Source organism: Anomaloglossus baeobatrachus, chromosome 11 (assembly GCF_048569485.1).
Source record: "Anomaloglossus baeobatrachus isolate aAnoBae1 chromosome 11, aAnoBae1.hap1, whole genome shotgun sequence".
Taxonomy (NCBI): Eukaryota; Metazoa; Chordata; class Amphibia; order Anura; family Aromobatidae; genus Anomaloglossus; species Anomaloglossus baeobatrachus.
The window spans coordinates 22,417,967-22,432,663 of record NC_134363.1 but is presented as its reverse complement, the minus strand read 5'-3'; the positions used below and the strand labels follow the sequence as shown (position 1 = coordinate 22,432,663).

Here is a 14,697-nt window from a genome sequence, read left to right as displayed (position 1 = left end):
TATATATTATATAGAGTCATTACACACAGAGGGATCTATTCCTATATATTATATAGAGTCAATACACACAGAGGGATCTATTCCTATATATTATAAAGAGTCATTACACACAGAGGGATCTATTCCCATATATTATAGAGTCATTACACACAGAGGGATCTATTCCTATATATTATATAGAGTCATTACACACAGAGGAATCTGTTCATATATATTATATAAAGTCATTTCACACAGAGGGATCTATTTCTATATATTATATAGAGTCATTACACGCAGAGGAATCTATTCCTATATATTATATAGAGTCATTACACACAGAGGGATCTATTTCTATATATTATATAGAGTCATTACACGCAGAGGAATCTATTCCTATATATTATATAGATTCATTACACACAGAGGGATCTATTCCTATATATTATATAGAGTCATTACACACAGAGGGATCTATTCCTATATATTATATAGAGTCATTACACACAGAGGGATCTATTTCAAGTCTTTATCTCTGTTAATATTGATGATTATGGCTTACAGCCAATGAAAACCCAAACGACATTATCTCAGAAAATTAGAATATTAAATATATATATATATATCTATATATATAATTGCCTTATTCTGTCTGTCTGTCTGTCTGTCTGTCTGTCATGCTCCGAAATTGTGTCCTTACGGTGACACAAAGCTGATTGGCCGCTGGGCTCGCCATGGCCCCGCCCCCCCACACGGATTGGCCTCTCGCCCCGGCTCTCTGCAGGCCCCGCCCCCTCACGCAATGCACGCTCGCTGTGGCCCAACTGACACGGGGCTCCGATTCCCAGGTGAGTACACACACATCAGATCACACTCACTCTCACACACACCTCACACATCACATCCACACATCACAACATGCTGGGATATCGCTTGCTTCTACACCGGCTCCGTCAGGATCCCGGCAGCGCCAGACATAACCTTGCGATGCTGGGATCTTAACGGAGGCCGTGAACGCTGGTAACCATTATACACATCGGGTAACTAAGGTCCCTTGGTTACCCGATGTGTATCATAGTTACCAGTGTACACCGGCTCACACTCACTCTCACACACACCTCACACACACATCACATCGCATCCACACATCAAGGTCCTGCAGCTGCAGAACATACATAACATAACAGCACACACACACACACACACACAAATCAGATCACACTCACTCACACACACACATCACATCGCATCCACATACTCACAGCATCCTGGGATATCGCTTGCTTCTCGGCGGCGATATTGTGCTGTGATCTTCCAGGACCTGACGGAGGATCACATGGCCAGAAGCATGTGATATCCCCGGATGTTGTGAGTATCAGCGCGTATGTGCGATATCGTCAGTGTCTGTGTGTGTGAGTGTATGCGATCGGGTGTGTGTGAGTGTATGCGATCGGGTGTGTGTGTGAGTGGATGCGATCGGTTGTGTGTGTGAGTGGATGCGATCGGTTGTGTGTGTGAGTGGATGCGATCGGTTGTGTGGGTGAGTGGATGCGATCGGTTGTGTGGGTGAGTGGATGCGATCGGTTGTGTGTGTGAGTGGATGCGATCGGTTGTGTGGGTGAGTGGATGCGATCGGGTGTGTGTGAGTGTATGCGATCGGGTGTGTGTGTGAGTGTATGCGATCGGGTGTGTGTGTGAGTGTATGCGATCGGTTGTGTGTGTGTGAGTGGATGCGATCGGGTGTGTGTGTGAGTGTATGCGATCGGGTGTGTGTGAGTGGATGCGATCGGTTGTGTGTGTGAGTGGATGCGATCGGTTGTGTGTGTGAGTGGATGCGATCGGTTGTGTGTGTGAGTGGATGCGATCGGTTGTGTGGGTGAGTGGATGCGATCGGTTGTGTGGGTGAGTGGATGCGATCGGGTGTGGGTGAGTGTCGGCAGAGGAGCACGGCGTGCTGGAGGAGGCTGGGAGCAGAGAGGCTGATCTTGGGGAAGGCTGGGAGGGGGGGGCTGATGCTGAGGGAGGCTGGAAGGAGAGAGGCTGAGCAAACGTGCTCCATCCGCCATACTGCGCACTCCCCATCGTGCTGCATCCCCCATGCTGCGCACTCCCAAACGTGGTCCATCCGCCATGCTGCGCACTCCCAAACGTGGTCCATCCGCCATGCTGCGCACTCCCAAACGTGGTCCATCCGCCATGCTGCGCACTCCCAAACGTGCTCCATCCGCCATGCTGCGCACTCCCAAACGTGCTCCATCCGCCATACTGCGCACTCCCCATCGTGCACCATCCGGCATGCTGCGCACTCCTAAGCGGATGGAGCATGATGGGGGGTGCGCAGCATGGCGGATGGAGCACGTTTGGGAGTGCGCAGCATGGCGGATGGAGCACGTTTGGGAGTGCGCAGCATGACGGATGGAGCACGTTTGGGAGTGCGCAGCATGACGGATGGAGCATGTTTAGGAGTGCGCAGCATGCCGGATGGTGCACGATGGGGAGTGCGCAGTATGGCGGATGGAGCACGTTTGGGAGTGCGCAGTATGGCGGATGGAGCACGTTTCGGAGTGCGCAGCATGGCGGATGGAGCACGTTTGGGAGTGCGCAGCATGGCGGATGGACCACGTTTGGGAGCGCGCAGCATGGCGGATGGAGCACGTTTGGGAGCGCGCAGCATGGCGGATGGAGCACGTTTGGGAGTGCGCAGCATGGCGGATGGAGCACGTTTGGGAGTGCGCAGCATGGCGGATGGAGCACGTTTGGGAGTGCGCAGCATGCCGGATGGTGCACGATGGGGAGTGCGCAGTATGGCGGATGGAGCACGTTTGGAAGTGCGCAGCATGGCGGATGGAGCACGTTTGGGAGTGCGCAGCATGGCGGATGGACCACGTTTGGGAGTGCGCAGCATGGCGGATGGAGCACGTTTGGGAGTGCGCAGCATGGCGGGTGGAGCACGTTTGGGAGTGCGCAGCATGGCGGATGGAGCATGATAGGGGGTGCGCAGCATGGCGGATGGAGCACGTTTGGGAGTGCGCAGCATGGCGGATGGAGCACGTTTGGGAGTGTGCAGCATGGCGGATAGAGCACGATGGGGAGTGCGCAGCATGGCGGATGGAGCACGTTTGGGAGTGCGCAGCATGGGGGATGCAGCACGATGGGGAGTGCGCAGTATGGCGGATGGAGCACGTTTGGGAGTGCGCAGCATGGCGGATGGACCACGTTTGGGAGTGCGCAGCATGGCGGATGGAGCACGTTTGGGAGTGCGCAGCATGGCGGATGGAGCACGTTTGGGAGTGCGCAGCATGGGGGATGCAGCACGATGAGGGGTGCGCAGCATGGGGGATGGAGCACGATGGGAGGTGCACACCTCCCCCCAACACACACACACACGCGCACTGCACAACACACACACACTAGGAATCACAAACAACGCCCTACACAGACACCCACACACACAGACAACGCTGCACACACAAATATACGCACATACTGCACAACACACACATTGCTCAAAACATACCTCCCCCCAAAACACACCACACCCACACAAACCGCACAACACACACACAACGCTACAGACACACAGCGCTCCACAAACAACGCAACACACGCAACACACATACAACACCGCTCTCACCCCCCGCGACACTCAGAACATGTACAGCGCCCTACACAAACACTTGGTAACTACACACAACAACATCTATATATATATATATAACAAAAATCATACATGAACTACACAATACGTAAATTCTAGAATACCCGATGCGTAGAATCGGGCCACCTTCTAGTATATATATATATATATATATATATATATATATATAATTATTAGTGATGAGCGAGTATGCTTGTTACTACTCGGCACTCGCACGAGTATCACTGTACTCGGGCTACTCGGCGGGGACCGAGTAATCTCGCGATACTCGTGCTGTACTCGTGGTCTTCATCCCTGCATGTTGGCGCTCTTTTGAGAGCCAGCCCTCATGCAGGGATTGGCTGGCAGACCACTGCAATGCCACAGCCCTGTTAGTTGTGGAATTGCAGTGATTGGCCGGCCCGCACAGCGTGACCGAGCCTTTATACCGGCGGGCGCGCTGTGCTCTGCTCACAGCCATCCAGACAGTGAGTGCAGGGAGAGTGTCGCTGCTTCAGGGAAAGGTTTGCGGCCCTTTATAGCTATTTCCGTAGCAGGGCTGCAAACAGTGTGACCAGAAGTCCTTCTCAGGACTATTCTAGTTGTATACAGGCAGGCAGGGTATAGCCAGGTCGGAGTACAGTAGCAGAGTCCTTCTCAGGACTATTGTTGCTGTATACAGGCAGGGTATAGCCAGGTCGGAATACAGGCTAGTGACCAGAAGAGTCCTTCTCAGGACTATTCTAGTTGTATACAGGCAGGCAGGGTATAGCCAGGTCGGAGTACAGTAGCAGAGTCCTTCTCAGGACTATTATAGTTGTATACAGGCAGGCAGGGTATAGCCAGGTCGGAGTACAGTAGCAGAGTCCTTCTCAGGACTATTATAGTTGTATACAGGCAGGCAGGGTATAACCAGGTCGGAGTACAGTAGCAGAGTCCTTCTCAGGACTATTGTTGCTGTATACAGGCAGGGTATAGCCAGGTCGGAATACAGGCTAGTGACCAGAAGAGTCCTTGTCAGGACTATTGTAGCAGTATACAGGCAGGCAGGCAGGCAGGGTATATAGCCATTCCTAGTGGTGACCGTATACCAGCCTTCATCATATCTGGGGCTGGTGTACACAGTCTAAAACAGTCCAGATAGTGTCAGACTTCTCAGTAATTGTCGCTCCTAAAAACCTGTTAGGTTCTTAGTGTGTCCGTGCTTGCATTTAAAAACCGCACGTGTGTGCCTGTCGGTGGCAGCGTACAGGTGCACGTTTTGCACAAACTAATATATAACGCACAAGTGTAGTGTATAATACACGTCAGTCAGCAGTGTCTGATAGTGTCAGACTTCTCAGTAATTGTCGCTCCTAAAAACCTGTTAGGTTCTTAGTGCGTCCGTGCTTGCATTTAAAAACCGCACGTGTGTGCCTGTCGGTGGCAGCGTCAGGCTCCATATTGTCCCTGGATAGAGACGTGCATGATGGCCTGTAAACCTGAAGTGCCCATTGTAAGGAAGTGGGTCTATTGCAGTATAGCCCTTAGGCAGGGCAGCCAAAAATTTGGAGGCTCCACATTGTCCCTGGATAGAGATGTGCATGAGGGCCTCTAAACATTGTTCCCATTGCAAAGGAGTGGGTCTCCTGTCGTTGTAATGCCCATTCTGAAAGAATGGGCGAAAAAATTTACCACTGGGGTATACCTGAAACAACGGCCTAACTATTGTAACGGTCATCATGATGACGCATGAGGAGAAGGAGGAGCAGTCCAGCGATTAGCCAAAGTCCAGAAGTGTGTACCCATGGGTGAGTGGAGGTACATGGCAAATTCCCGTTACAAACTTTAAATTCCACTGTCATTTGCTGGTGGTGTGGTGAAGTCTGGCCCAATCCAACCCTTGTTCATCTTGATCAGAGTCAGCCTGTCAGCATTTACAGTTGACAGGCGGGTGCGTTTATCTGTAATGATTCCACCTGCGGCACTAAAAACACGCTCTGACAAAACGCTAGCGGCAGGGCAGGCCAGGACTTCCAAGGCGTAGAGAGCCAATTCATGCCACGTGTCCAGCTTGGATACCCATTAATTGTAAGGCACAGAGGAATGTCGGAGTACAGTTGTTTGATCTGCAAGGTACTCCTTGAGCATATGGGCAAACTTAGGATTTCTTGTGGCACTACCCCGCACCTCAGGGGCTGTGGTATGTGAGGAGCTGAGAAAACTGTCCCACATCTTAAAGACTGTTCCCCTACCTCTGGCGGATTGGACTTGTGCCCCTCTCGGCTGTACGCCTTGGTTGTCCACTGATTCCTGACTTATGCCGCTAGCGTTTTGTGAGGGGAATGCTTTGCCTACTTCCGTGACTATGGCCTTCTGGAACTGCTGCATTTTGCCTGACCTCTCCGCCTCGGGAATAAGAGACATAAAGTTCTCCTTGTAGCGTGGGTGTAACAGTGTTACCAACCAGTAATGATTGTCGGCCAAGATGTTCTTAACGCGAGGGTCACGAGACAGGCAGCTTACCATAAAGTCAGCCATGTGTGCCAGACTCTTAACAGCCATCACTTCAGTATCCTGACCAACACGATGACTGAACATGCTGTCCTCCTCCTCATCATCTACCCTGTCCTCTGGCCAGACACGCTGAACCGAGGATATGACTGCATGTCATATCCTCAATTTGGCCGGAGAGTTGCTCCATGTCTTCATCCTCCTCCTCGTCATAGTCCTCCACTGCACGTTGTGATGAGACGAGGCTGGGCTGTGTGTTATCACCCACACCCACTACTGTTTCTTGCTCAAACTCATCGCGCTCCGCCTGCAATGCATCATGTTTGTTTTTGAGCAGAGACCATTTTAGAAGGCAGAGAAGCGGTATGGTGACGCTAATAATGTCGTCATCGCCGCTCACCATCTTGGTGGAGTCCTCAAAGTTTTGGCGGATGGTACATAGGTCGGACATCCATCTCCACTCCTCAGGTATTATGTGTGGAGTTTGACCCATTTCCCTACGGCTTAGGTGATGCAGGTACTCAACAACTGCCCTCTTCTGCTCACATATCCTGACCAACATGTGCAGAGTTGAATTCCAACGCGTGGGGACATCACACACCAGTCTGTGAGCCGGAAGATGCAAATGGCGCTGAAAGCCGGCAAGGCCGGCTGAAGCAGTAGGTGACTTTCGAAAATGTGCAGACAGGTGGCGAACTTTTACCAGCAGATCAGACAGCTCTGGGTATGACTTTAGAAACCGCTGAACCACGAGGTTGAGCACATGGGCCACGCATGGACCATGTGTCAGCTGGCCTCGCCTCAAAGCCGCCACCAGGTTCCGGCCATTGTCACACACGACCTTTCCTGGCTTTAGGTTCAGAGGTGTGAGCCAGTGATCTGCATGCTGTTTCAGAGCTGTCCACACCTCTTCTGCATTGTGGGGTTTGTCACCTATGCAGATTAGCTTCAGCACAGCCTGTTGCCGCTTCGCCGAGGCAGTGCTGCAGTGCTTCTGTGTCACCCTGGACAAGCCAGGGGCCACAGAGCACAACACTTACACACCCCACACTCCCTGCAGGCACATCATAGTCAAAACACAAAATCCTTGTTGCCTTCCCCAGGGGCTGTTGTCCACACCAGGGGGTGGAGCCAGGCGGTTGGTCTCCACCCACCAAGGAGTTCACAGTCCTGGAGGAGGGAAAACACAGGCAGTGAGAGTTAAGCTAAGGAAGTGGAAGGAGGAAAGTAGTAGAGAGGAGAAAAGTGACAGCAAAGAGCCTGAAGTTGGTCCGGGTGTGTGGCCCGGACAGGACAGCAAGGTTGGCAGGATGTGGTGACCATCTGCAGTGGAGGCCGATTGGAGTCTGCCGTAAGGACCGTGGACGGGTGGTGACCCGGCGGTACCGGACCGGTATACAAAGAGAAGCCAGCACCATTGGCAGGGGCCTTTCGGATCCCGGCAAGGCTTGGAGTCGCCGTGAATTTGCCAAATCCGTTAGTGAAGGGGACCTCCGGGTTTCCAAACAGCCAAGTCCCGATAGAAGGCAACCGTCCAACCGTGAAGGGGAGACACCGCCACCGCCAAGGGCAACCGTCTCCCAGGGCCAGCGCCTGTGGGCAAAAGGGGCTCCTCCGGCCCATATCCAGGTCGGGGAGCGGGTTACCGGTGGGAACCCATCGCTACCAACACTGAACTTAGGTGCAGGGAGAGACAGTCATCACTAACCTGCAGGGAGGAACAACCGCAGCCGTCCGAGGGACCCGTCCATCCAGCCGCTTGTTTTACCGTGAACTGTGTCATCATCATTGGGCTGAGTGAGTACCTCCGTGCCGTGCGGCACAGCGCTGCCCCTGCGACCCTGCACCTCATCAGGCCCCGCAACCCGCCTGTCATCCATCTCTACCCCATCACCGGGCCCCGGGACAACCAACCCCCCTACCCACGGAGGGGAGAAATAACAACAAAGCTGCTCCCTGTCACAGGCTCCCGGGATCCCCGTCCAGAGCAGGGGTGGTGTCCACACAATCACCACAACCGTGGGTGGCGTCACGGACAATATCCCCAAAACGCAAACCACCCCTTTTCACTCACGGGCGAGGAGCGCCGCTCGAGTCCCCGGGATCCGGCCATCGCTCGAGCCACCAAGCAGCAGCAGCCGTAGAGCAGCGGCAGCCGGCCCCGAGCAGTGGGAGAGCGCAGCGTCCCCTCCTCCGCCCGCGACACTTCCAGCTTGGGACTGGTGTGGAGGGTAAAGTGGATGAAGATGCGCAGGAGGAGGAGGCTGAGGAGCATGACATTCCGGAGCTGTAGAGTGTGGGTGAAACCCTGACTGAGGTAGGACTTGCAAAACTTGGTGTGGTAAGGACGTGTTCCGTCCCTCGCTCAGACTGGGTCCCAGCTTCCACAATATTAACCGAGTGTGCCGTCAACGAGATGTAGCGGCCTTGCCCACAAGCACTTGTCCACGTGTCTGTGGTTAGGTGGACTTTGGGTGAAACAGCGTTGTTCAGGGCACGTGTGATGTTTTGTGACACGTGGTTATGCAATGCGGGGACGGCACACCGGGAGAAATAGTGACGGCTGGGGACCGAGTAACGTGGGACAGCTGCCGCCATCAGGTCGCGGAATGCTTCTGTCTCCACCAGCCTAAAAGGCAACATTTCCAGCGCAAGCAGTCACGAAATGTTAGCATTTAGAAGTGTGGCATGTGGGGCGTTGGCAGTGTATTTGCGCCTGCGTTCAAAGGTTTGCTGAATGGATAACTGAACGCTGCGCTGGGACAAGGACGTGCTTGATTATGGTGTTATTTCTGCGTGGGCAACTGCAGGTGCAGGGCCGGAGGAGGCTTGTTCGCGGGCAGCATGGACAGGGGATTGGCTCGCATGCACAACAAGCGAAGACGTAGCAGTGACATCAGCAAGAACTGCTCCTCGACTCTGTTGTACATCCCACAAAGTCGGGTGCTTGGCTGACATGTGCCTGATCATGCTGGTGGTGGTCAGGCTGCTAGTTTTGGTACCCCTGCTGATGCTGGCATGGCAGGTGTTGCAAATGGCCTTTTTAGAATCCTCTGGAGCCAACTTAAAAAACTGCCAGACTCGGATAGACCTAACATTTGTACAGGCACCTTGTGTCATGTTGTTGTTCCGGGGAATGGTTGCCTGACGTCTGCCTGGGGCCACCACCCTGCTTCTTACTGCCTGTTGGGATGCTACGCCTCCCTCCCCTTGTGCACTGCTGTCCTCGCTCTGCATATCCTCCTGCCAGGTTGGGTCAGTTACTGGATCATCCACCACGTCGTCTTCCTCTTCCGCACCCTGCTCCTCCTCCTGACTTCCTGACAATTGTGTCTCATCATCGTCCACCCCTTGTTGAGACACGTTGCCAACTTCGTGAGAACGTGGCTGCTCAAATATTTGGGCATCTGTACATACAATCTCGTCATGGCCCACTTCAACAGGAGCTGGCGAGAGGCCAGAATGTGTGAATGGAAACGTGAACAGCTCTTCCGAGTGTCCAAGTGTGGGATCAGTAATGTCCGTGGACGTGTACTCGGCCTGGTGGTAGGAAGGAGGATCAGGTTCTGAAATGTGCGGTGCAGTATCACGGCTACTGACACTTGACCGTGTGGAAGACAGAGTGTTTGTGGTGGTGCCAATCTGACTGGAAGCATTATCCGCTATCCAACTAACAACCTGTTGACACTGGTTTTGGTTCAAGAGCGGTGTACTGCTGCGGTCCTCAAGAATTTGGGACAGGACGTGCGAGCGAGTAGATGTGGCCCTTTGTTGTGGCGAAATTAGAGCTTGCACACGACCTCGGTCTCTGCCTGCACCACCATCACGTCCACTTCATTGTTCGTTGCCAACGCTCTTGCGCATTTTGCAATGCTGTGCTGATGTGTATTCACTAGACTTGTGCGTTATATCCAAGTTTGTGCAAAACGCACACAAGTGCACCTGTACGCTGCCACCGACAGGCACACATGTGCGGTTTTTAAATGCAAGCACGGACGCACTAAGAACCTAACAGGTCTCTATCCAGGGACAACGTGGAGCCTCCCAATTTTTGGCTGCCCTGCCAAAGGGCTATACTACAATAGACCCACTTCCTTACAATGGGCACTTCAGGTTTACAGACCCTCATGCACGTCTCTATCCAGGGACAATGTGGACCCTCCCAATTATTGGCTGCCCTGCCAAAGGGCTATACTACAATAGACCCACTTCCTTACAATGGGCACTTCACGTTTACAGGCCCTTATGCACGTCTCTATCCAGGGACAACGTGGAGCCTCCCAATTTTTGGCTGCCCTGCCAAAGGGCTATACTACAATAGACCCACTTCCTTACAATGGGCACTTCAGGTTTACAGGCCCTCATGCACGTCTCTATCCAGGGACAATGTGGAGCCTCCCAATTTTTGGCTGCCCTGCCAAAGGGCTATACTACAATAGACCCACTTCCTTACAATGGGCACTTCAGGTTTACAGGCCCTCATGCACGTCTCTATCCAGGGACAACGTGGAGCCTCCCAATTTTTGGCTGCCCTGCCAAAGGGCTATACTACAATAGACCCACTTCCTGACAATGGACACTTCAGGTTTACAGGCCCTCATGCACGTCTCTATCCAGGGACAACGTGGAGCCTCCCAATTTTTGGCTGCCCTGCCAAAGGGCTATACTACAATAGACCCACTTCCTCAAAATGGGCACATTAGACTCAAGAGGCCTTCATGTACGTCTCTTCTCAGGGACATCGGAGTGCCACACAATGTTTTCACGTAAAATCTTTCATGTAATCTCCAAAAGTAACATACACCAGCTCTATCTCACTATTGGGTATGTGCCCTTAACATTTCCGCCATGAAAATTCATTTTGGTGTCATTTTGGAAGGTTTTCTGGTGAGTCCGTAAAAATGGCGTAAAACGCAGACAAAATTGTTCACAGCTGTGACTTTTGAGTGATAAATGCTTCAAGGGGTCTTCCCCATGCTGCTGCCATGTCATTTGAGCACTCTTCTGAGACTTTTGTGACATTTTTAGGGTTTCTACATGCTGCCGGTGGTCATTTCATAAAAATACTCGGGTCTCCCATAGGATAACATTGGGCTCGGTGCTCGGGCCGAGTACACGAGTATCTTGGGATGCTCGGCCCGAGCCTCGAGCACCCGAGCTTTTTAGTACTCGCTCATCACTAATAATTATCTATCCCTTATTGTAACTTGCGAGACTTGTTTGTTTTTCTTCAAGCTTGTGACTTATTTTGTATATAGTGAGTTATCACTTATTGACATCGCACACAATTTTGTACCATTTCCTGAGTAAGCCACCAGTTTGCACTCATGTGCTAACACTTCTTAAAGGGTCTAACAGCTGCTGAAAGTATTTTCTCAAATTGTTGCCAATATGGACAAGAGAAGGAAGCAAAGTAGAGTATTTGTAACCCTCATTACTAGTGATGAGCGAGTACTAAAAAGCTCGGGTGCTCGAGGCTCGGGCCGAGCATCCCAAGATACTCGTGTACTCGGCCCGAGCAACGAGCCCAATGTTATCCTATGGGAGACCCGAGTATTTTTGTGAAATGACCCCCCGGCAGCATGTAGAAACCCTAAAAATGTCACAAAAGTCTCAGAAGAGTGCTCAAATGACATGGCAACAGCATGGGGAAGACCCCTTGAAGCATTTATCACTCAAAAGTCACAGCTGTGAACAATTTTGTCCGCGTTTTACGCCATTTTTACGGACTCACCAGAAAACCTTCCAAAATGACACCAAAATGAATTTTCATGGCGGAAATGTTAAGGGCACATACCCAATAGTGAGATAGAGCTGGTGTATGTTACTTTTTGAGATTAATACATGAAAGATTTTACGTAAAACATTGTGTGGCACTCCGATGTTCAAAACGCACGTTTTGTGCTTTTTACTAGCGATGTCGGTCATTTTTTTTTTCATTCTATCTCCCGTCGGTCGGTCTCGCTCTGTCGGTCTCTCTCTGTCTTGTCTGTCCCCCTCTCACAGTCTGTCGGTCATTCCCCCCCCTCTCTCTTACTTACCGTTTCACGATCACTGCCGCGGCGCTGCACAGCTGTTCACACTGCTCCGGCGGCTTTTCCTCTTTTGAAAAAGCCGGCCGCCCATTAAACAATCTCGTACTCCCTGCTTTCCTGCTTTCCTGCGCCTATGATTGGTTGCAGTGAGACACGCCCCCACGCTGAGTGACAGGTGTCACACTGCACCCAATCACAGCAGCCGGTGGGCGGGTCTATACTGTGCAGTGAAATAAATAATTAAATAATTAAAAAAAACGGCGTGCGGTTCCCCCCCAATTTTAATACCAGCCAGATAAAGCCATACGGCTGAAGGCTGGTATTCTCAGGATGGGGAGCTCCACGTTATGGGGAGCCCCCCACCCTAACAATATCAGTCAGCAGCCGCCCAGAATTGCCGCATACATTAGATGCGACAGTTCTGGGACTGTACCCGGCTCTTCCCGATTTGCCCTGGTGCGTTGGCAAATCGGGGTAATAAGGAGTTAATGGCAGCCCATAGCTGCCACTAAATCCTAGATTAATCATGTCAGGCGTCTCCCCGAGATTCCTTCCATGATTAATCTGTAAATTACAGTTAAAAAACACACACCCGAAAAATCCTTTATTAGAAATAAAAAACACTAACAAAGTCCCTCATCACCAATTTATTAACCCCGAAAAGCCCTCCATGTCCGGCGTAATCCACGGTCCTCCAGCGTCGCATCCAGCTGTGCTGCATGAAGGTGACAGGAGCTGCAGAATACACCGCCGCTCCGGTCACCTCCACGCAGCTAATGAGATGAGTATAGCGATCAGCTGAGCTGTCACTGAGGTTACCTGGATCCAGCGGTGGATGCAGCGGTGGCCGCGGGTAACCTCAGTGACAGCTCAGCTGATCACGCTACTCACCGCCGCTCCGGTCAGCTTCACACAGCAACTGAGGTGAGTATAGCGATCAGCTGAGCTGTCACTGAGGTTACCTGGATCCAGCGGTGGATGCAGCGGTGGCCGCGGGTAACCTCAGTGACAGCTCAGCTACTCACCGCCGCTCCGGTCACCTCCACGCAGCTAATGAGATGAGTATAGCGATCAGCTGCTGTCACTGAGGTTACCCGCGGCCACCGCTGGATCCAGGTAACCTCAGTGACAGCTCAGCTGATCGCTATACTCATCTCATTAGCTGCGTGGAGGTGACCGGAGCGGCGGTGTATTCTGCAGCTCCTGTCACCTGGATGCAGCACAGCTGGACGCGACGCTGGAGGTCCGTGGAGTACGCCGGACATGGAGGGCTTTTCGGGGTTAATAAATTGGTGATGAGGGACTTTGTTAGTGTTTTTTATTTCTAATAAAGGATTTTTCGGGTGTGTGTGTTTTTTAACTGTAATTTACAGATTAATCATGGAAGGAATCTCGGGGAGACGCCTGACATGATTAATCTAGGATTTAGTGGCAGCTATGGGCTGCCATTAACTCCTTATTACCCCGATTTGCCAACGCACTAGGGTAAATCGGGAAGAGCCGGGTACAGTCCCAGAACTGTCGCATCTAATGTATGCGGCAATTCTGGGCGGCTGCTGACTGATATTGTTAGGGTGGGGGGCTCCCCATAACGTGGGGCTCCCCATCCTGAGAATACCAGCCTTCAGCTGTATGGCTTTATCTGGCTGGTATTAAAATTGGGGGGAACCGCACGCCGTTTTTTTTAATTATTTATTTATTTATTTTACTGCACAGTATAGACACGCCCACCGGCTGCTGTGATTGGGTGCAGTGAGACACCTGTCACTCAGCGTGGGGGCGTGTCTCACTGCAACCAATCATAGGCGCCTGTGGGCGTGGAAAGCAGGGAATATGAGATGGCTGTGAGCAGAGCACAGCGCGCCCGCCGGTATAAAGGCTCGGTCACGCTGTGCAGGCCGGCCAATCACTGCAATTCCACAACTAACAGGGCTGTGGCATTGCAGTGGTCTGCCAGCCAATCCCTGCATGAGGGCTGGCTCTCAAAAGAGCGCCAACATGCAGGGATGAAGACCACGAGTACAGCACGAGTATCGCGAAATTACTCGGTACCCGCCGAGTAGCCCGAGTACAGTGATACTCGTGCGAGTACCGAGTAGTAACAAGCATGCTCGCTCATCACTACTCATTACCTGACCTTGAAAATAATGTGTTTTGTTGATAGCCATTTGTAGGAGAAATTTCACAAAAAACGGTAATATACTGGTTATTATCATGGATTCCATATTGAAAAGTCAGCGCTAATTAGCCTCATGTGCATTGACCTTGTTGTATAATTATTGGGCAGGTTCACAACAAATCAAGCCACAAATCTGTGACATCAATTCAATGGTCAATCTTGGCATGAATGGTCATAGGACAGTAACAATTTCTAACTCTTAGGGGTACTTTTCACACAACAACATCGCAAGCCGATGCTTGCGATGCCGAGCACGATAGTCCCCGCCCCCGTCGTGGCTGCGATATCTTGTGATAGCAGCCGTAGAAAACATTATCGCTACGGCAGCTTCACACGGACTTACCTGCCTTGAGACGTCGATCTGGCTGGCAACC

The 14,697-nt window shown here is 51.8% G+C and overlaps 1 protein-coding gene across 2 annotated transcripts in view; it reads left to right on the top strand.

Moving 5' to 3' along the window:
- LOC142256180 (sialic acid-binding Ig-like lectin 5) overlaps positions 1-14,697 on the top strand; it is a 42,868-nt gene that overhangs the window by 17,616 nt on the left and 10,555 nt on the right. The window lies entirely within an intron of this gene.